At 41.3% G+C, this 21,724-nt stretch overlaps 1 non-coding gene across 1 annotated transcript; it reads right to left on the bottom strand.

Annotated features, from left to right (window-relative positions):
• Nucleotides 1-16,505: 16,505 nt before the first annotated feature.
• Nucleotides 16,506-16,612, bottom strand: LOC112725364 (small nucleolar RNA R71). The gene has a single exon (XR_003164477.1). It is a non-coding gene; the product is annotated as a small nucleolar RNA R71 (small nucleolar RNA).
• Nucleotides 16,613-21,724: the final 5,112 nt, after the last annotated feature.

Raw genomic sequence — 21,724 nt, forward strand, 5'->3', positions numbered from 1 at the left:
CGTGGGAGCTAAGGGGCACATTGGAACGTTAGTGACAATATTAAGTGTCACTAACATTCTCGAAGGATGGCAAGCCTACGTTAAAAGAGCCACATTAACTAAGTTAGCGTGGACTCTAACGTAGGGAAGGGGGAGACTTCTCAACGTTATTGGGAAAGTTGAGTCTCAATAACGTGCGCAAAGGATAAAGAGGCAATGTTAGTGGCAACGTTTGTGCCACTAACGTTGAGGTTAACGTGGCTCTTACTTGGGTAAGGAACGTTAGTGAAAAAGTTGAATGTCACTAACGTTCTCGAACCCATATTTTCACTGAACGTTAACACCACTAACGTCCTGAGCTAAAGTCTCTGCCCACTTCACACTTTCTCTCTGCAAGCAAAACCAAGCCCAATGAAGAAGATAACTGCTTCAAACTCAAGATCCAAAGGCCCAGACCCAAGACTTGAAGAACCAACTAGAAGAGTAGAAGAGTAGTATATATAGGAGTAGCTTTGAATTAAAAGAAAGTTGGAAATTATAGGGAGCCTTTGGGCATAGAATTACTCTCTGTATTTACTTTCTCTGCACTTCTAGTTTCATCACGTATTCTCCATCTTTGTTTTCATTTTCCAGAGCTATGAACAACTAAACCCCTTTCATTGGGTTAGGGAGCTCTGTTGTAATTTGATGGATCAATACTAGTTTTCATTATTCTTCTTCTATCTTTTCTCTTGATTTTACTTGAAAGCTTTCGGTCTTCATCCAATTGGGTAGTGGTGCACGAATTGTGAATCACACTTTTCACAACTCGTACCACTAACCAGCAAGTGCACTGGGTCGTCCAAGTAATACCTCACGTGAGTAAGGGTCGAATCCCACGGAGATTGTTGGTTTGAAGCAATCTATGGTTATCTTGCAATTCTTAGTCAGGAAGTCAATTGTATTTATCAGTTGAATTGCGAATAAACAAGAGAGCATGGGTTAAAGGTTACTTGTTATGCAGTAATGAAGAATATGTTGGAGTTTTGGAGATGCTTTGTCTTCTGAATCTCTGCTTTCCTCTGTCCTCTGATTCACGCACGCACGTCCTTCTATGGCAAGCTGTGTGTTGGTGGATCACCGTTGTCAATGGCTACCATCCATCCTTCCAGTGAAAAGGGTCCAGGTGCGCTGTCACTGCACGGCTAATCATCTGCAGGTTCTCAATCATACTGGAATAGGATTTACTATCCTTTTGCGTCTGTCACTACGCCCAGCACTCACGAGTTTGAAGCACGTCACAGTCATTCAATCCCAGAGCCCTACTCGGAATACCACAGACAAGGTTTAGACTTTCCGGACTCTCATGAATGCCGCCATCAATCTAGCTAACCACGAAGATTCTGATTAAGAGATCCAAGAGATATTGATTCATTCTACGGTGGAACGGAAGTGGTTATCAGGCATGTGTTCATGGGGGAATGATGATGATTGTCACGTTTATCACATTCATGTTGAAGTGCGAATGAATATCTTAGATAGGAACACGCATGTCTGAATAGAAAACAGGAATACTTGCATTAATTTATCGAGACACAGCAGAGCTCCTCAACCCCAACAATGGAGTTTAGAGACTCATGCCATCAAAGAGTACAAAGTTTAGATCTAAAAATGTCATGAGATACAAAATAAGTCTCTAAAAGTTGTTTAAATACTAAACTAGTAGCCTAAGTTTACAAAAAGTGAGTAGACTATGACAGATGGTGCAAAGATCCACTTCTGGGGCCCACTTGGTGTGTGCTGGGGCTGAGACTTAAACATTTCACGTGCATAAGGCTGTTTTGGGCGTTCAACGCCAGGTTTGGATCCATTTCTGGCGTTGAACTCCAACTTTTAATCCTTTTCTGGCGCTGGACGCCAGAATTGGGCAGAGAACTGGTGTTGAACGCCAGTTTATGTCATCTATCCTTGAGAAAAGTATGGACTATTATATATTGCTGGAAAGCCCTGGATGTCTACGTTCCAACGCAATTGGAAGCGTGCCATTTCGATTTCTGTAGCTCCAGAAAATCCACTTTGAGTACAGGGAGGTCAGAATCCAACAACATCAGCAGTCCTTTTTCAACCTGAATCAGATTTTTGCTCAGCTCCCTCAATTTCAGCTAGAAAAATACCTGAAATTACAGAAAAACACACAACTCATAGTAAAGTCCAAAAATATGAATTTTTCCTAAAAACTAATGGAAATAAACTAGAAACTAACTAGAATATCCTAAAAACTATATGAAATTACCCCCAAAAAGCGTATAAAATATTCGCTCATCACAACACCAAACTTAAACTGTTGCTTGTCCTCAAGCAACTAGACAAATAAAATAGAAGACTAATAGGTTGAGAAGCAATAATATCTCAGAGTTTTTGAGTGAAGCTCAGATTCCAATTAGATGAGCGGGACTAGTAGCTTTTTGCTTCCGAACAGTTTTGGCATCTCACTTTATCCATTGAAGCTCAGAGTGATTGGCATCTATAGGAACTTAGAATTCAGATAGTGTTATTGATTCTCCTATTTCAGTATGATGATTCTTGAACATAGCTGTTTCATGAGTCTTGGCCGTGGCCCTAAGCACTTTGTTTTCCAGTATTACCACCAGATACATAAATGCCACAGACACATAATTGGGTGAACCCTTTGGATTGTGACTCAGCTTTGCTAAAGTCCCCAATTAGAGGTGTCCAGAGTTCTTAAGCACACTCTTCTTTCTGCTTTGGACCTTGACTTTAACCGCTCAGTCTCAAGTTTTCACTTGACACCTTCACGCCATAAGCACATGGTTAGGGACAGCTCGGTTTAGCCGCTTAGGCCAGGATTTTATTCCCTTAGGCCCTCCTATCCACTGATGCTCAAAGCCTTGGGATCCTTTTTATTACCCTTGCCTTTTGGTTTTAAGGGCTATTGGCTTTTTTTTTTGCTGCTTTTTCTTGCTTCAAGAATCATTTTTATGGTTTTTCATATTATCAATAACATGTCTCATGTTCATCATTCTTTCAAGAGCCAACATATTTAACAGTCTTAAACAACAAATTCAAAAGACATATGCACTGTTCAAGCATTCATTCAGAAGACAGAAAGTATTGCCACCACATGTAACTAATTAGAATTTCTCTTATTAAAAACTCGAAATTTTATCGCCTCTTATTCAAAAGATCTACTATTTTATTCATGTTTGCTGATGATGAGAAAAATAAACTATGGCTTAATTGGAGATAAAATCAAAATAGATACTAATTACTACTATATGACTCCTAAGGTGAACTTCTATAATGACACTATCACAGAGTTAAAGCAGAAATTGGAATTTAACAACCTTTGTTCTGGGAAGTGGATGTTCCTCTGATCTGTGGGGTGCTTGGTCCTTCAAGAGATAACTTCTGGCGCTTCAATTCCCTTAAGTCACGCCCTTGCTCCTTTTGTTCTTTAAACAAATAGGTGAGAATTTGACTTTGTTCCTTCTGTTCTTTTATTATTTGTTCCATAGCTTCTTGTATCTTGGTAATTGATGTTTCAAGATACTCCCAATATTCAGATTGAGGGATTTCTAGGAGAAATTCCTGTGTTTTCTTCTTGATGGGGTCATCCTGTGCTTGTTGTTTTTCCATTGATGCTTTGGTGATTGGTTTCTCAATTGAGATATACTCAGTTATTCCCATCCTTACTCCAGCCTCCTTACAGAGCAGAGAAATCAAGCTTGGGTAAGCCAACCTGGCCTCTTTAGAATTTTTATTAGCAATTTTGTAGAATTCAGTTGAAATCAGTTGATGAACTTCCACTTCTTTTCCCATCATGATGCAATGGATCATCACTGCTCTTTTAACAGTGACTTCAGAACGGTTGCTAGTGGGCAGCAGAGAATGCCCAATGAAGTCCAGCCATCCTCTGGCGACTGGTGTGAGATCTTCTCTTTTGAGTTGATTTGGAACACCCTTTGTGTTGGTGGTCCACCTGGCTCCAGGGATACATATATCCTCTAGAATCTTATCCAGGCCCTTGTCTGTTCTCATCATTCTCCTGTTGAAAGAGTCTGGATCATCTTTCAGCTGAGGTAGCTTTAAGATCTCTCTGATCTTGTCAGGGATGGTATGAACAATCTTTCCTCTGACCATGGTCCAATATTCATAGAAAGCAGTTCCAGATAGTTTTTGCTTGTCAGTCTGCCACATATTAGCATAGAACTCCTGGACCATATTACTTCCCACTTTCGTCTCAGGATTAGCTAGGACTTCCCAGTTCCTGATTCGAATTTGCTCCTGGATCTCTGGATATTCATCTTCTTTCAGATTGAATCTAACTTTCGGGATCACTGATCTCAGACCCATTATTTTGTTATAATGGTCTGAATGTTCTTTAGATAAGAACTTCCCTTGATTCTAAAGTGGTTTTGGAACGCTCTCTTTCTTGCCTCTTGGAGTGGGTTGTTTTCCTTTAGGAGCCATGATCTTAGTGATCGTGGATAAACACACCAAACTTAGAGTTTTGCTTGTCCACAAGCAAAAGAAAAGAAAGGAGAGGGATAGAAGGAGAGCTAGGTGCAATTGTTGATGGAAGGGGAGGGAGGCCGAACCCATATATAAAGGGAGGGGGGGTGGGTTCGAAAATTTTGAAAAGATATGATAAAAAGATTGATTTGGAAAAGATAAGATAGAAGATATGATAAGGGAGGATATAGTTTAAAATTGAAAAGATATGAAAAATTTTTGAAAAAGATAAATCTAGATTTGAAAAAGATAAAGTGAAGATTTTGAAAAAGATATTGATGAGTTGAAAAGATAGATTTGTTTTAAAAAAAAGATTTGAAAAGAGTTGGATTGAATTTGCAAAGAGGCTTGGTGCTTATGGATTAAGATACATTTGATATTTTTAAAGAGGGATTTTTGAAATCAAGGTTCTTAACATATTTATGCAAGAAATCATGAATTAAAAACATGGAATTTTAAAATTAGAATGAAAAAATATGAAGAAGAATGATTTTTACCTCCTCCCCACTATCCTGGCGTTTGAACGCCCAAACACTGCCTGTTTTGGGCGTTCAACGCCCAAATGCTGCTCTCCTAGGCGTTCAACGCCCAGTTGTTGCCATTTTCTGGCATTGAACGCCAGATTGCTACCCTTACTGGCGTTCAGCGCCCACTGGCTGCCTCTTTTGGGCGCTGAACGCCCAAAATAGACTCTTACTGGCGTTTTCTTGCCAGTGGGCTCTTTTTCTCTGTTTTGTGTGCAGATTCCTTCTGTAACCCTGTGAACTTATGCAATTGATTATTTACCTTGTTATCAATGAACTCTATATAAACAAATAAAAATAAAAATAAAAATAGGGCAAAATGCTTAGAGGATTGATGCCCCATGGCTGGGTTGCCTCCCAGCAAGCGCTTCTTTATTGTCTTTAGCTGAACCTTGCTGAGCTTTTAGTCTAGCTTCAGCCTTGAGCACTCTTGCTCAACGTTGCCTTCAAGATAGTGCTTGATTCTCTGTCCATTGACAATGAACTTCTTATCAGAATCAATATCTTGAAGCTCCACATAACCATATGGTGATACACTTGTAATCACATATGGTCCCCTCCACCGGGATTTCAGTTTCCCAGGGAATAGCCTGAGCCTAGAGTTGAACAACAGAACCTTTTGTCCTGGTTCAAAGATTCTAGATGACAGTTTTCTGTCATGCCACTTTTTTTATTTCTCTTTATAAAGCTTGGCATTTTTGAAAGCTGTGAATCTAAATTTCTCTAGCTCATTTAGCTGGAGCAATCTTTTTTCTCCTGCTAATTTGGCATCAAAGTTTAGGAATCTGGTTGCCTAGTAGGCTTTATGTTCCAGTTCCACGGGCAGGTGACATGCCTTACCATACACAAGTTGGTATGGAGAGGTCCCTATAGGGGTCTTGAATGCTGTTCTGTAAGCCCACAGAGCATCATCCAAGCTCCGTGCCCAATCCTTTCTACGGGTACTTACTGTCCGTTCTAGGATTCTCTTTAATTCTCTGTTAGAGACTTCAGCTTGCCCATTAGTTTGTGGATGATATGGACTAGCCACCTTATGGCAAATTCCATACCAAACCATGGCAGAGTAAAGCTGTTTATTGCAGAAGTGAGTGCCCCCATCACTGATTAGTACTCTAGGGACACCAAACGTGCTAAAGATATGTTTCTGGAGGAACTTCAGCACTGTTTTAGTATCATTGGTGGGTGTGGCAATGGCCTCAACCCATTTTGATACATAGTCAACTGCCACCAGAATATAAGTGTTTGAGTATGATGGTAGGAAAGGTCCCATGAAGTCAATTCCCCATACATCAAACAACTCAATTTCCAAGATTCCTTGTTGAGGCATGCGGTAACCATGAGGCAGATTACCAGCTCTTTGGCAACTGTCACAGTTACGTACAAACTCTCGGGAATCTTTATAGAGTGTGGGCCAATAGAAGCCACATTGGAGGACCTTAGTGGCTGTTCGCTCACCTCAGAAATGGCCTCCATATTGAGATCCATGGCAATGCCACAGGATCCTCTGTGCTTCTTCTCTAGGCACACACCTACGGATTATTCCGTCTGCACATCTCTTAAAGAGATAGGGTTCATCCCATAAGTAGTACTTTGCATCAGTAATTAATTTCTTCTTTTGTATCCTGTTGTACTCCTTGGGTATGAACCTTGCAGCTTTATAGTTTGCAATATCGGCAAACCATGGTGTTTCCTGAATGGCAAATAAATGCTCATCCGAAAAAGTCTCAGAGATCTCAAGAGAGGGGGGGCGTCCCTTCTACTGGCTCTATCCGGGACAGATGATCAGCCACTTGGTTCTCTGTCCCTTTTCTGTCTCTTATTTCTATATCAAACTCTTGCAGAAGCAACACCCATCTGATGAGCCTGGGTTTTGAATCCTGCTTTGTGAGTAGATATTTAAGGGCAGCATGATCAGTATACACAATCACTTTTGATCCTACTAAGTATGATCTGAACTTGTCAATGGCGTAAACCACTGCAAGTAATTCTTTTTTCTGTGGTTGTGTAATTTTTCTGGGCATCATTTAGAACGCGACTAGCGTAATAAATGACGTGCAGAAGCTTGTCATGCCTCTGTCCCAACACTGCACCAATGGCGTGATCACTGGCATCACACATTAGCTCAAATGGTAATGTCCAGTCTGGTGCAGAAATAACTGGTGCTGTGACCAGCTTAGCTTTCAGCGTTTCAAACGCCTGCAGGCACTCTGTGTCAAACACAAATGGCGTGTCAACAGCTAGCAGATTGCTTAGAGGATTTGCGATTTTTGAAAAATCCTTTATAAACCTCCTATAGAATCCTGCATGCCCCAGAAAGCTTCTGATTGCCTTAACATTGGCAGGTGGTGGTAATTTTTCAATTACCTCTATTTTTGCTTGATCCACCTCTATTCCCTTGTTTGAGATTTTATGCCCAAGAACAATCCCTTCAGTCACCATGAAGTGACATTTTTCCCAGTTTAAAACTAGGTTGGTCTCTTGGCATCTTTTCAGAACAAGTTTCAGGTGATCAAGACAGGAGCTGAATGAGTTTCAGGTGATCAAGACAGGAGCTGAATGAGTCTCCATATACTGAGAAGTCATCCATGAAGACTTCCAGAAATCTTTCCACCATATCAGAGAAAATAGAGAGCATGCATCTCTGGAAGGTTGCAGGCGCATTACACAGCCCAAATGGCATCCTTCTATAAGCAAACACTCCGGATGGACATGTGAATGTTGTTTTCTCTTGATCCTGAGGATCTACTGCAATCTGGTTATAGTTTGAGTAGCCGTCCAAAAAGCAGTAATAATCATGACCTGCTAGTCTTTCTAGCATCTGGTCTATGAATGGCAAAGGAAAATGATCCTTTCTGGTGGCTGTATTGAGCCTTCTGTAGTCAATACACATGCGCCACTCTGTAACTGTTCTTGTAGGAACCAGTTCAATTTTTTCATTATGAATCACTGTCATGCCTCCCTTTTTTGGGACGACTTGGACATGGCTCACCCAGGGGCTATCAGAAATAGGATAAATAATCCCAGCCTCTAGTAATTTGGTGACCTCTTTCTGCACCACTTCCTTCATGGCTGGATTTAGCCGTCTCTGTGGTTGAACCACTGGTTTAGCATTATCCTCCAATAAGATTTTGTGCATGCATCTAGCTGGGCTTATGCCCTTAAGGTCACCTATGGACCACCCAAGAGCTGTCTTGTGTGTCCTTAGCACTTGAATAAGTGCTTCCTCTTCCTGTGAATTTAAGGCAGAGCTTATGATCACTGGAAAAGTGTCACCTTCTCCCAGAAATGCATATTTCAAGGATGGTGGTAATGGCTTGAGCTCGGGTTTAGGAGGTTTTTCTTCTTCCAGAAGAAATTTCAGAGGCTCTTTCATGTCCTCTGAATCCTCTAAATCAGGCTGAACATCTTTAAAGATGTTTTTCAACTCTGATTCGAGACTCTCAGCCATGTTGATCTCTTCTACCAAAGAGTCAATAAGAACAACTTTCATGCAGTCTTTTGATGTGTCAGGATGCTGCATGGCTTTGACAGCGTTCAACTTAAACTCATCATCATTGACTCTCAGGGTTATTTCCCCCTGTTGGACGTCAATGAGGGATCGTCCAGTTGCTAGGAAGGGTCTTCCTAGAATGAGAGTAGCACTCTTGTGCTCCTCCATTTCCAACACAACAAAGTCAGTGGGAAAAACGAATGGCCCAACTCTGACAATCATGTCTTCAATCACGCCTGATGGGTATTTAGTGGAGCCATCAGCAAGTTGGAGACATATCCGGGTTGGTTTAACTTCTTCAGTTAAGCCAAGCTTTCTGATAGTGGATGCAGGTATTAGGTTGATGCTTGCCCCAAGATCTCATAAAGCTGTCTTGGTGCATTGACCTTCTAATATGCATGGTATCAGAAAACTCCCAGGGTCTTTAAGCTTTTCAGGAAAGCTTTTCAGAATGACTGCACTGCATTCTTCAGTGAGGAGAACTCTTTCTGTTTCTCTCCAATCCTTTTTATGACTCAAGATCTCTTTCATGAACTTGGCATAAGAAGGTATTTGCTCAAGTGCCTCTGCAAATGGAATCTTTATTTCAAGAGTCCTGAGATAATCTGCAAAGTGAGCAAATTGCTTATCCTGCTCCTCTTTCCGGAGTTTTTGAGGATAAGGTATCTTGGCTTTATATTCCTCAACCTTAGTTGCTGTAGGTTTATTGCCTACAGAAGTGGTTGAAGAAGCCTTTTTAGAGGGGTTGTCATCAGCACTTGTGTGTGTCTGATCCCTCACTGGCAATTGAGTACCAGAGTCAGAAGCTGGAGTGACGTGAGACGCCAACTCCTTGTCTGTTTCTGGCGCCTGAACGCCAGAACTGTGCCCATTTTGGGCGTTCAGCGCTAGATCTTGCCCATTTTGGGCGTTCAGCGCCAGATCCTTGCTTGTTTCTGGCGTTGAACGCCAGTCTTTGCTTGTTACTGACGTTGAACGCCAGTCTTGGGCATGGTCTGGGATTCAGTGCCAGCCTTCCACCTGATTGCTGGCGCTTTAACGCTAGAATTACTTTTCCCTGGGCTCTTACTGTCCTTAGGTGAATTTTGGGTGGTTTGCTCATTCCTTAACTCTTTGCTGCCTTGAGGTGGGGTATTTAATGTTTTCCCACTTCTTAGTTGATCTTCTTGGCATTCTTCTGTTATTTGTCTTGACAGCTGCTGCTTTGTTTGCTTCAATTGTTCTTCCATGTTTATATTATCCATCCTTGTCTCTTGTAGTTTATCCTTGAATTCGGCTAACTGCTTTGTTAGAAAGTCCAATTGCTGATTGAATTCAGCAGCTTGTTGTATAGGGCTGAATTCAGCAGTTACTGTTTTAACCTCTTCTTTCATGGAAGGGTCACTGCTTAGGTACAGATGCTGATTCCTGGCAACTGTATCAATGAGATCTTGAGCCTCTTCAATTGTCTTTCTCATGTGGATAGATCCACCAGCTGAGTAATCTAAAGACATCTGAGCTTCCTCTGCAAGCCCATAATAGAAGATGTCTAACTGAACCCACTCTGAAAACATTTCAGAGGGGCATTTTTGTAGCATCTCTCTGTATCTCTCCCAGGCATCATAAAGAGATTCCTTATCTCCTTGTTGAAAGCCTTGGATGTCCAGCCTTAGCTGTGTCATCCGTTTTGGGGGAAAGTATTGATTCAGGAATTTTTCTGTCAGCTGTTTCCATGTCCTTATGCTGGCCTTAGGTTGGTTATTTAACCACCTCTTAGCCTGATCTTTTACAGCAAATGGAAACAGTAATAATCTGTAGACATCCTGATCTATTTCCTTATCATGTACTGTGTCAGCAATTTGTAAAAATTGTGCCAGAAACTCTGTAGGTTCTTCTTGTGGAAGACCGGAATACTGGCAACTTTGCTGCACCATGATAATGAGCTGAGGATTTAACTCAAAGCTACTGGCTCCAATGGAGGGTATGCAGATACTACTCCCATATGAAGCAGTAGAGGGGTTAGCATATGACCCCAGAGTCCTCTTGGACTGTTCATTTTCACTTAGATCCATGATGGAAAAAGGGAGATGATGTAAAATAAAAAATTTATTTTTATTTATTTATTTATTTATTTATTTCGAAAATGAAATAAATTAAAATAAAATAAATAAAAATAAGTGAAGATTTTCGAAAAAATGAGGGAAGAGAAAGTGGTCAGGAATTTTTGAAAAAGATATGATTTGGAAAAGATTTTAAATTTTTTTTTTTTAAAAAAAATCTAAATTTTAGAAATGAATTTCGAAAATTTGTTTTAGAAATAGAGAGAAAAGATATTTTTTTTTTGAATTTAGTGAGGAAAGAGAAAAACAATAAAATAGCACAAGATTTAAAATTTTTTTAGATATAATGCTCCTTGTTTTCGAAAATTTTGGAGGGAAAACACCAAGGAACACCAAACTTAAAATTTTTAGGATCAAGACACAAGGAAAACTCAAGAACACTTTGAAGACTCACAAGAACACAAGAACATGAAGAAAGAACACTAAACTTAAAATTTTTAGAAAACCAAACTAAAATTTTCGAAAAACAAAGAAAAATCAACAAGAAAACACCAAACTTAGAGTTTGGCACAAGATTTATTTAAGGAGAAATTATTTTTGAAAAAGATTTTTAATAAAACTGGTGCCTATGACAGAGTGAGATGGGATTTTGTTGACATTGTGCTACAGAAAATGGGCTTCGGCCAAAAATGGAGGAGCTGGGTGAAGGAGTGTGTTACTACGGCCACCATGGCAGTCTTGGTAAACGGGGCACCTTCCAAGCCATTCAAGATGGAGAGGGGACTAAGACAAGGGGACCCACTTTCTCCATTGCTATTCGTATTAGTTGTAGATGTGTTGCATAGGATGTTGGGGGAGGCTGTGAGGAATGGCCGCATTGCTCCACTGCTGGTAGGGGGAGATCTTATTGAACTGTCACACCTACAATTTGCAGATGACACTATTTTATTCTGCCCGCCGGAGACTGAAACAATTGTAAACTATAAGAGACTGTTACGGTGCTTTGAGTTGATGTCTGGGCTGAGCATTAACTTTGATAAATCGAATCTGATATCGGTGAACTGTGAGCAAGGATGGATTGATCAGGCATGTGGACTGCTGGGATGCCAACAAGCTTCTCTACCGGTTAGATACTTGGGAGTTTCTCTAGGTGCGAATCCGCGCTTGGTGAAGACTTGGAAACCAATCATTGATAAGGTGGAACAGAAGCTGAGTTTGTGGAAAGCCAAGGTTTTGAATAAATCAGGTAAGCTGGTCCTTATCAAATCGGTGCTGAATAGTCTCCCCATCTACTACCTTAGTCTATACAAGATGCCGAAGGCGGTAGCGGACAAGCTGATTGCTTTACAACGGAACTTTATGTGGTGCAGGGAGAACGGGAACTATGGTATACCTATGGTAAAGTGGGAGATAGTTCAGGCTCCAAAAAAGGTTGGGGGATTGGGGGTTGGTGATGCAGTGCTGAGAAACACAGCGCTTCTGTTTAAGTGGTGGTGGAGGTTTTCAAAGGAGGATTGCCCGCTGTGGAAGAAGATTGTGTGTTCGTGTAATAAGTTGAACCTGGATGTCATGTTAGCAACTCAGCCTTTACCAGTAAAGGGTGGCCCTTGGAAGGACATATGTCAGCTGAATATAAAAGAACCGCGGATTCGTGATAAAGTGGTAAGTGGACTGGCAATGGAAGTAGGCAATGGTATGCAGACTCGATTTTGGGAAGATAACTGGGTTCAAGGTGGTACTCTGAAAGGAAGTCATCCGAGACTCTACTCTATTTCCAGTCAACAAGGACTTGTCATCGGGGAGTGTGGTTTTTGGGATGGGCTTGATTGGATTTGGAATTTTCAATGGAGGAGGGCACTGTTCCAATGGGAGCTGGAGCTTGTCAATCAACTGCATGAGAGGTTAAGGCCAGTGAGGTTGTCATCAGGTAGGGAGGACAATGTGGTGTGGAAGTTTGAAAATAAAGGTATTTTCTCTACTAGTTCTGTGATCCAGGCTATACAAGCGGAGACATTATCAGCTGAGATAACGAGTTATAGCTTCACGAGTTCCATTTGGAAAGGTTTCGTTCCTCCGAGAATTGAGCTCTTTGGGTGGTTTGTGCTAGTGGGTAGAGTTAACACCAAGGAGCGGCTGACTAAACTAGGAGTCAACATTCTGGGGGATAGTATGTGTGTACTGTGTACCAAGGAATTAGAATCTGTTGAGCATTTATTCCTTAGGTGTGAGGTAACATGGCAGGTGTGGTGCAAGTGGCTGAGGTTACTAGGAAGGGAGTGGGTGATTCCCGGAACTGTTAAAGAAATGTTTGAGAGTTGGCATGGAATGCATAATAGACAACAGGGGAAGAAGATGTGGATGTCAGTGTTCTTTGCAGTGATTTGGAACATCTGGTTGGAACGGAATGCACGAATCTTCAAGAATGCAAGAGCAAGCCTGGAGGTCATACACACAAGGACGTTGATGAGTTACACGGAATGGAGTGGTGGTGATCCTGGGGGAGGATGAGAGTACTGGGGATAGTAGGGGTTGGTTTATTTGTTGGTAGCTAGTTATGTGTCTTCTTTTTTCTTTTATTTGCTCCACTTTAATGTGTTGAGCTTCCTTTGTTTCAAAAAAAAATAAAACTGGTGCCTAATCATCAAGAACATAAACCAACACTCTAGCCAATTGGGCAATAAATGTAACACTTGTTTTGAAGAAGGATATTTTTAACCAAGAACAATAATAAGAGACTCTAAACCAAAAAGAAAAATTTTCCTAATCTAAGCAACAAAATAAACCGTCAGTTGTTCAAACACGAACAATCCCCGGCAACGGCGCCAAAAACTTGGTGCACGAATTGTGAATCACACTTTTCACAACTCGTACCACTAACCAGCAAGTGCACTGGGTCGTCCAAGTAATACCTCACGTGAGTAAGGGTCGAATCCCACGGAGATTGTTGGTTTGAAGCAATCTATGGTTATCTTGCAATTCTTAGTCAGGAAGTCAATTGTATTTATCAGTTGAATTACGAAAAAACAAGAGAGCATGGGTTAAAGGTTACTTGTTATGCAGTAATGAAGAATATGTTGGAGTTTTGGAGATGCTTTGTCTTCTGAATCTCTGCTTTCCTCTGTCCTCTGATTCACGCACGCACGTCCTTCTATGGCAAGCTGTGTGTTGGTGGATCACCGTTGTCAATGGCTACCATCCATCCTTCCAGTGAAAAGGGTCCAGGTGTGCTGTCACCGCACGGCTAATCATCTGCAGGTTCTCAATCGTACCGGAATAGGATTTACTATCCTTTTGCGTCTGTCACTATGCCCAGCACTCACGAGTTTGAAGCACGTCACAGTCATTCAATCCCAGAGCCCTACTCGGAATACCACAGACAAGGTTTATACTTTCCGGACTCTCATGAATGCCGCCATCAATCTAGCTTATACCACGGAGATTCTGATTAAGAGATCCAAGAGATATTGATTCATTCTACGGTGGAACAGAAGTGGTTGTCAGGCATGCGTTCGTGGGGGAATGATGATGATTGTCACGTTCATCACATTCATGTTGAAGTGCAAATGAATATCTTAGATAGGAACACGCATGTTTGAATAGAAAACAGGAATACTTGCATTAATTCATCGAGACACAGCAGAGCTCCTCACCCCCTACAATGGAGTTTAGAGACTGATGCCGTCAAAGAGTACAAAGTTTAGATCTAAAAATGTCATGACATACAAAATAAGTCTCTAAAAGTTGTTTAAATACTAAACTAGTAGCCTAGGTTTACAAAAAGTGAGTAGACTATGACAGATGGTGCAGAGATCCACTTCTGGGGCCCATTTGGTGTGTGCTGGGTCTGAGACTTAAACATTTCACGTGCATAAGGCTGTTTTGGGCGTTCAACGCCGGGTTTGGATCCATTTCTGGCGTTGAACTCCAACTTTTAATCCTTTTCTGGCGCTAGACGCCAGAATTGGGCAGAGAACTGGCGTTGAACGCCAGTTTACATCATCTATCCTTGAGCAAAGTATGGACTATTATATATTGCTGGAAAGCCCTGGATGTCTACTTTCCAACGCAATTGGAAGCGTGCCATTTCAAGTTCTGTAGCTCCAGAAAATCCACTTTGAGTGCAGGGAGGTCAGAATCCAACAGCATCAGCAGTCCTTTTTCAACCTGAATCAGATTTTTGCTCAGCTCCCTCAATTTCAGCCAAAAAAATACCTAAAATTACAGAAAAAAACACACAACTCATAGTAAAGTCCAGAAATATGAATTTTTCCTAAAAACTAATGGAAATAAACTAGAAACTAACTAGAATATCCTAAAAACTATATGAAATTACCCCCAAAAAGCGTATAAAATATCCGCTCATCAGGTAGTTATCTTGGAAAAGAAGCTATTCATACTTGGATCTCTTCTGAACCTTGAAAGGGGGAATGAAGAGATCAAGCTAGAAATGCTTTCTCATGCTGGACCAAATTGGGTTTGGATGGATATGTAACTATAATCCTCTCAACACTTGATTTGGGAAATGCATGTGGTATAATCAGTGACCATACTTCATCTCTTCTCATGAGCAATTGACCAAGGAATTGGCTATTGATCAATATTTGAGAGATTGAATTGCAAGAAATTATAATTCAATCACTTAAGATTACCAAGGAGATCAATGAGTGTATTGATTGAGGAAGAGATGAAAAGGAAATTGATCCGGAGAATGTAACATCTCCTGAGCCAAATGAACTCCCCATTTCTGATCTTACCCATTCTCTTTATATTCTGTTACTTACTTTTATGAGCAATTCCCCCATTCCCATTTACAATTGTGCAATTTACTTCAGTAATTTACTTTCAGTTCTTTAATTCTAGCATTTACTTTTTCTGTCATTTACCTTCTCGCCATTTTATTTTCTGTAATTCTAAAATCAAATCCTGGATTCGCTCAACTAGAACATTCCTCTAATTAAAGTTGCTTGATCAATCAATCCTTGCGGGATTCGACCTCACTCTATTGTGAGTTTTTACTTGATGATAAATTCGGTACACTTGCCGAAGGAAATTTGTTAAGAGACAAGTTTTCCGTGCATCAAGTTTATGGCGCCGTTGCCGGGGATTGATTGTGCATCAACAATGATTAGATTGGAGGATAACTAGATTGAGCATTTTATTTTTGTTTGATTTAATTTTCTGTTTGAGTCATTTACTTCCTATTTTAGTTAATTTCTTCCTTTCCCCCTACTTTTTCTTTGTTATTTACCATTCATCTCACTAACCCACTAACTGTTTGATATATTGCATCACTCACACTAACAGTAATTCTGACAGATATACTTTCTGCACATATTCTCTTTGCTTTTACTTGTTGGTTGTATGACAGGGAGAAAAAGCGGGGCTTCAACTTCCTTTGATTCTGAACCTGAGAGAACCTTCCTTAGACTAAGGAGGGAGGCAAGAGAAAAACGTGTAGTTGGTGCTGAAGAAGAGGAGGAACACTTTGAGGAATACTTTGAACCAAACATGGAAGACAACATGGAAAACCATCACAAAGAAGAAGCTCACAACCATGGCGGAAGAGGTCGAGCAAATTATGCTGGGGAGGATAGAAGAGTTTTAGGCTCTTACATCAATCCAAACCCAGGAAACTGTGGAAGTAGCATTCAAAAGCCAACCATCCATGCCAACAATTTTGAACTAAAACCACAACTCATCACCCTTGTTCAGAACAACTGTTCGTTCGGAGGAAGTGTCCAAGAGGACCCCAATCAACATCTAACCACCTTCCTGAGAATATGTGACACAGTAAAGTCTAATGGTGTTCACCCTGATGCCTATATATTGCTCTTATTTCCATTCTCACTCAAGGATAAGGCAGCCAAGTGGTTGGAGTCTTTCCCAAGGGAGAGCTTGACAACTTAGGAAGATGTGGTGAACAAATTCTTAGCAAGATTCTACCCTCCTCAACGAATCAATAGGCTGAGAGCTGAGGTCCAAACTTTCAGGCAACAAGATGGTGAGACTCTATATGAAGCATGGGAGAGGTTTAAAGACCTAACAAGGAGGTGCCCACCAGATATGTTCAATGAATGGGTGCAGCTGCACATTTTCTATGAAGGGCTCTCTTATGAGTCAAAGAAGGCCATAGACCATTCATCCGGAGGATCTTTGAACAAGAAGAAGACCATTGAGGAGGCCATAGATGTCAGTGAAATAGTAGCAGAGAACGACTATTTCTATGCTTCCGAAAGAGGGAACACAAGAGGAGTAATGGAGCTAAACAATGTAGATGCTCTGCTGGCCCAAAACAAGCTCATTACCCAGCAGCTGGCTGACCTCACCAAGAAGATGGAGAGGAACCAAGTAGCAGCAATCTCCACTTCATCAACAACCCAAGAAGGAGAGAATGAAGAAGCAGAGGGTAGTCAGGAGCAAGCCAACTACATTGGGAATTCACCTAGGCAAAACCATGATCCTTACTCCAAGACCTACAACCCTGGATGGAGAAATCACCCAAACTTTGGGTGGGGAAATCAACAAGACCAAAGCCTTGATCAAAGATGCCCAAATCCAAACAATGCAACCCACCAACACTTCACATCTAGACCATATCAACACCCCCATAACAGCACCTCTCCACATTCATATCAAGGCCAGAATAACCCTCCTCAGCCTGACTTATCATCATTTGATGAAAGAATCTCAAGGATTGAGAATCTACTTGAAGGCATAAGCACGGAGATTCAAGACAACAAGGTGTTCAAGGAGGAAGTGCGAGGCAGTTTCAAGAACCAGGGAGACACAATCAAGAGGTTGGAATCTCAAGTGGGGTATCTCTCTGAACAAATTCCCAAACCCACAGATGGATTCCCAAGTGACACATAAAAGAATCCGAGAGGTGAAACAAAGAAAGTAAGATGGGAAGATTGCAAAATGATCACTATAAGTGACAAGGAGACTGAGGATAAGCCAAGCAAGATGTCAGAACAACCTGAAGATACCTCAGTAGAGAAGAAGGAAAAAGATCATCAAGAACCAGAAATCTCACAACATGAGCTGCTGAGACTCTATGCACCCTTTCCTCAACTGTTCAATGGTGTTGTGGAGAAGAGAATATACTCAAGGTTTCTAGATTTGTTTGCATCTCTGCACGTCAACATACCATTCATCAAGACTATTCAACAAATGCCTGCATACATCAAGTATATGAAGGAGCTACTTCCCAGGAAAAGCTCACTCAAGGGAGGCCAAACTATAGTGATGAACAAGGAGTGCAGTGCTCTCATTCAACCGTAGTTGCCTACAAAAAGAAAAGATCCGGGGAGTTTTCATGTCCCCTGTGCCATAGGAGAAACAATGTTTGATAAAGCACTATGTGATTTGGGAGCCAGCATCAACTTAATGCCATTATCCCTGGTGAAGAAGCTGCAGATCAATGAGATATTGCCCACAGATGTAGTCATCAGGCTGGCTGACAAAACTCAAAAACAAGCAATAGGGGTGGTGGAAAATGTATTGTTAAAGGTTGGGAAATACTTCCTCCCAACAGACTTTGTCATCCTGGACATGGAAGAAAGTCACACTCACCCAATCATATTGGGAAGACCATTCCTAGCTATAGCCAGAGCACTCATAGATGTGGAGTGAGGGGAGCTGATATTGAGGATCCATGATGAACAACTCAGCTTCAATGTCTTCAAGCTCTCACAAGAAGCAGACCAAGAGAACAAAAAATCAGGCAAAGATCATAATGAGATATTGAAAGAGGAAGCAAACACTGAAGCACAACCAGCCCATCTGGGAAAGCCCTTGGTTGATGAACAAGGAAATAAGCAGTTGTCACAGCTCAAGGAGAAGCTGGAGGAACCTAAACCACCAGAGGCATGTGAAGACAACAACAAAATTCCCTTAGAAGAAGAAGTAGCCAAGAGCAAGGCAGCATCAAAAGGGACAAAGAAGAAGGTACCAAGGGGGTGGAGGAACAAGAAGATCCCTACGGAAGACTTCTCTCCAGGAGATAAAGTGATCTCAGCTTACTTCCCAGATATCCCCCCTAATCTCCCCACTGTACCATCTCAGTTACCTAAGGTCTTCATTATCAACAGGGTTCTCTCCTTGGAACATGTAGAGATCATTGATACAACCAATGGATATAAGTCCAAGGCAAGAGGGTGGACTTGAAGCATTATCAACCTCCCTGATGAAGGAGAAACGTCAAGCTAGTGACGCTAAAGAAGCGCTTCATGGGAGGCAACCCATGTTTTATTAGCTTTTACTAGTGAATAAATCAATATTCATGAATTCTAACCCAAACTTGGTGAAGTCCTTATATTGCAGTATATAGTGAAGAACAAGTTTGGTGTTCAAAGCGTGCCAAGAAAGCATGAATGCAACTGAGAGCATGCTAGTCTTGGAGCTTTGAACAGAAGTTTTCATCACAGTGCTCCAAACTAAGCTTGGTGTCACCCCATGGTGCCACCAATGTGCATATAAGGATACACAGTTAGTTAGTTAGTTGGAGTTCATGAATAAACAAAATCTTTTCTTCTCTTCATTATTCTAGCCGTAAAAATTTAAATTGATTTTTTTGTTATGATATTTCTTACTTTTCTTATTTGATCTTTATAGGGAAAGGAAAGGAGCATTGAAGGAGATAGATTGGACAATTAAAGGAAGAAGGTTCGGACACCACAAAAGGAAGAATTATTCACTTGTTCTAAAAAAGGAAGTCATTGGAAAATGTTGCCATGCAACATTGGAAAAAATGGGACCCTTGGAGACCGAGCAATCTCCATCATAAAGTGATGATCCTTGTCCTTTCTACATGCACAACCCCAACCGTCCATCAAACGACCACTCCATCAATCCACACCCTCCATTTACTCACAACCTCTCTACATAAGTGATCCTTGTTCCGTACCCACTCTTCACACCTCTCCATTTCGGGTTCCACTTCACTTCCTTCATTGCACTCAATCTTAAACAACCAAAAGTCTCCACACCCTTGCTAACTTCACGCATTAACCTTCATTCATGGCATCTTTGAGCTCTAAAAGAAGGAAGGGAAAGGAACCTATGGAGCAACACCCGTATGATGAAAAGAGATTTAGAAGCTTGTACCATGCATTGCAATACGGATGGATGGTGGATAAGGAGATCATTTATGAGCTGGGATTTCAAGTTAAGAAAAATGAGTGTCCCGAAATCACAAAGAAGGTAGAAAAGAGAAGATGGGAGCTCCTTACTGATCCGGTCATTAGGGTGAATGCAAATCTTATAAGAGAGTTTTATGCAAATGTGGTCCGATATGATAAGGCAGATGAGTCATATACAAGCTTTGTGAGAGGAAAGATTGTGGATTTTGGTCCCATGAGTGTCATGAGGGCATTAAAGCTGCGGTCCATACCGTTTGAAGAAGAGAGTTATCATTCAAGAATGGACAACAACCCTGATCATGACCAGATTGTGCAAGACATTTGTGTACCAGGAGCTGACTGGGAAAGATATGCAGATAGGAGACCAAGGTTCATCAAAAGAGCAGATCTCGCACCAGAAGCAAAAGGGTGGTTTGAAATTATAAGGAGGTCCATCCTCCTAGCAGCGAACAACTCGGAGGTGAATCTCAAGAGAGCCACACTGGTGCACTGTATACTCAAAGGCGGAGAGATCAAGGTTCATGAACTCATAGCAGAAGGGATTAGAAAAATGGCAGAGAAAAGCGACTCAAGGGGAACGTTAGGTTACCCCAGCACTATCTACCGACTGTGCAAGAAAGCTGGGGTGGTGTTTGAAGATGAAGACCCCGTGTGGATAAAAGAGGGCATTCCAATAACCGTTCAACGAATGCATGCCACCGCATCCCCCCTGCTTCAACGGAAGCAAAGGAAGAGGACAGCCCCTCAAGTAGTAAAAGGACAAGCCGTAGAAGGGCAAGCACCAGCCACCTTGGATATGCACCAATTGCAGGAGGCCATTGGTGGGCTATCTCGACAATATTTGGAAAGCCAAGGAGCACAGAGAGAACTTCAACTATAGATGATGGGGCAGCAAGAGGAGTCACTCTCAAGATGGATTACTCAATAAGGGGATTGGCAAAAGCAAATGATGGATCAGCAACTGAGTCAAGGACAACAATGGAGTGAAACATTCCACAGGATGGAACAAAGGCAAAATGAGCAACAAGAATCCATCCAGAGGCTAATCAACATCCAAGCACATCAAGGTTCACATATACATGAGATGCATCGAAGACAAATAGAACAGGCAGAACTATTGGACGAGCAAAGGGCATTCGCAGAAGGAGTTTACATGAGCGAGACTGGGCATTATATAAATACTCAAGCCAGGCTCGGTTACTTGGTAGGACAGCTGCCTATATTGCATCCAGGAATCACAAGGTATGAAGAAATGAGGGATGAATTAGCACGAGAAGAAAGACAAAGGGTGGAAGAGAGTCATGAGTCAGTGAGGAAGGCACTTGAGGATTGGAAGCAACCAAGATTGGCACGGATACGAGAGAATGCAAGGGGACACAAAGAAGACAAACAAGGAGGAAAGCATGGGCAACCACATGAGTAAAAGGTGGTGGAGTTCCTTCTTTGGTCCATCTTTCTCTATGCTTTAAATAAGGAAGATCTTGTATGAAATAGAACTTGCTTCCATTTCAGTTTAAACTTTTTTAAATTCTGACTTTTAAGTTTTTGTGTTAAAAAAAAAGGGTCTATGTTTGCTAGTCCTTATGTCACTGCATCCTTACTTTTCTTACTTGTATGCTTGTCCCTGTGAATCAAATGAAAAAGAGAATGAGTGTTTCTAAAGACCAGAGAAGAGTTTATACTATGGAATAAGTTCATGAGTTTATAGTATAGTCATAAGTTAGCTAAGTTGGTTCAACCATAAGGTGGGAGGACAACTGTCTGTCATGAATACTATACTTGAGACACACCCCATGAGACTAGCTAAATGAGAAGTTCCTAATAAAAAAAAAGGAAAGAACAATCAAAGTTGAGGAATAAAAGAAAAAGAGTAAGCAATAAGGCTAGGCACCAATGGTTTTAATCTTGAGACATGTGTCTGTGGTGCTCCTGTGTGAGGGATCTACTTGGATGAATAAGCTCTTAGGGGTGCCTTATCACTTGATAACTTGGGCTAACTAACTCGGGATTATCAGCTGAAAGTCCACTATCAAGAGTAAT

This window comes from Arachis hypogaea, chromosome 11, assembly GCF_003086295.3.
Source record: "Arachis hypogaea cultivar Tifrunner chromosome 11, arahy.Tifrunner.gnm2.J5K5, whole genome shotgun sequence".
NCBI classification, from domain to species: Eukaryota; Viridiplantae; Streptophyta; class Magnoliopsida; order Fabales; family Fabaceae; genus Arachis; species Arachis hypogaea.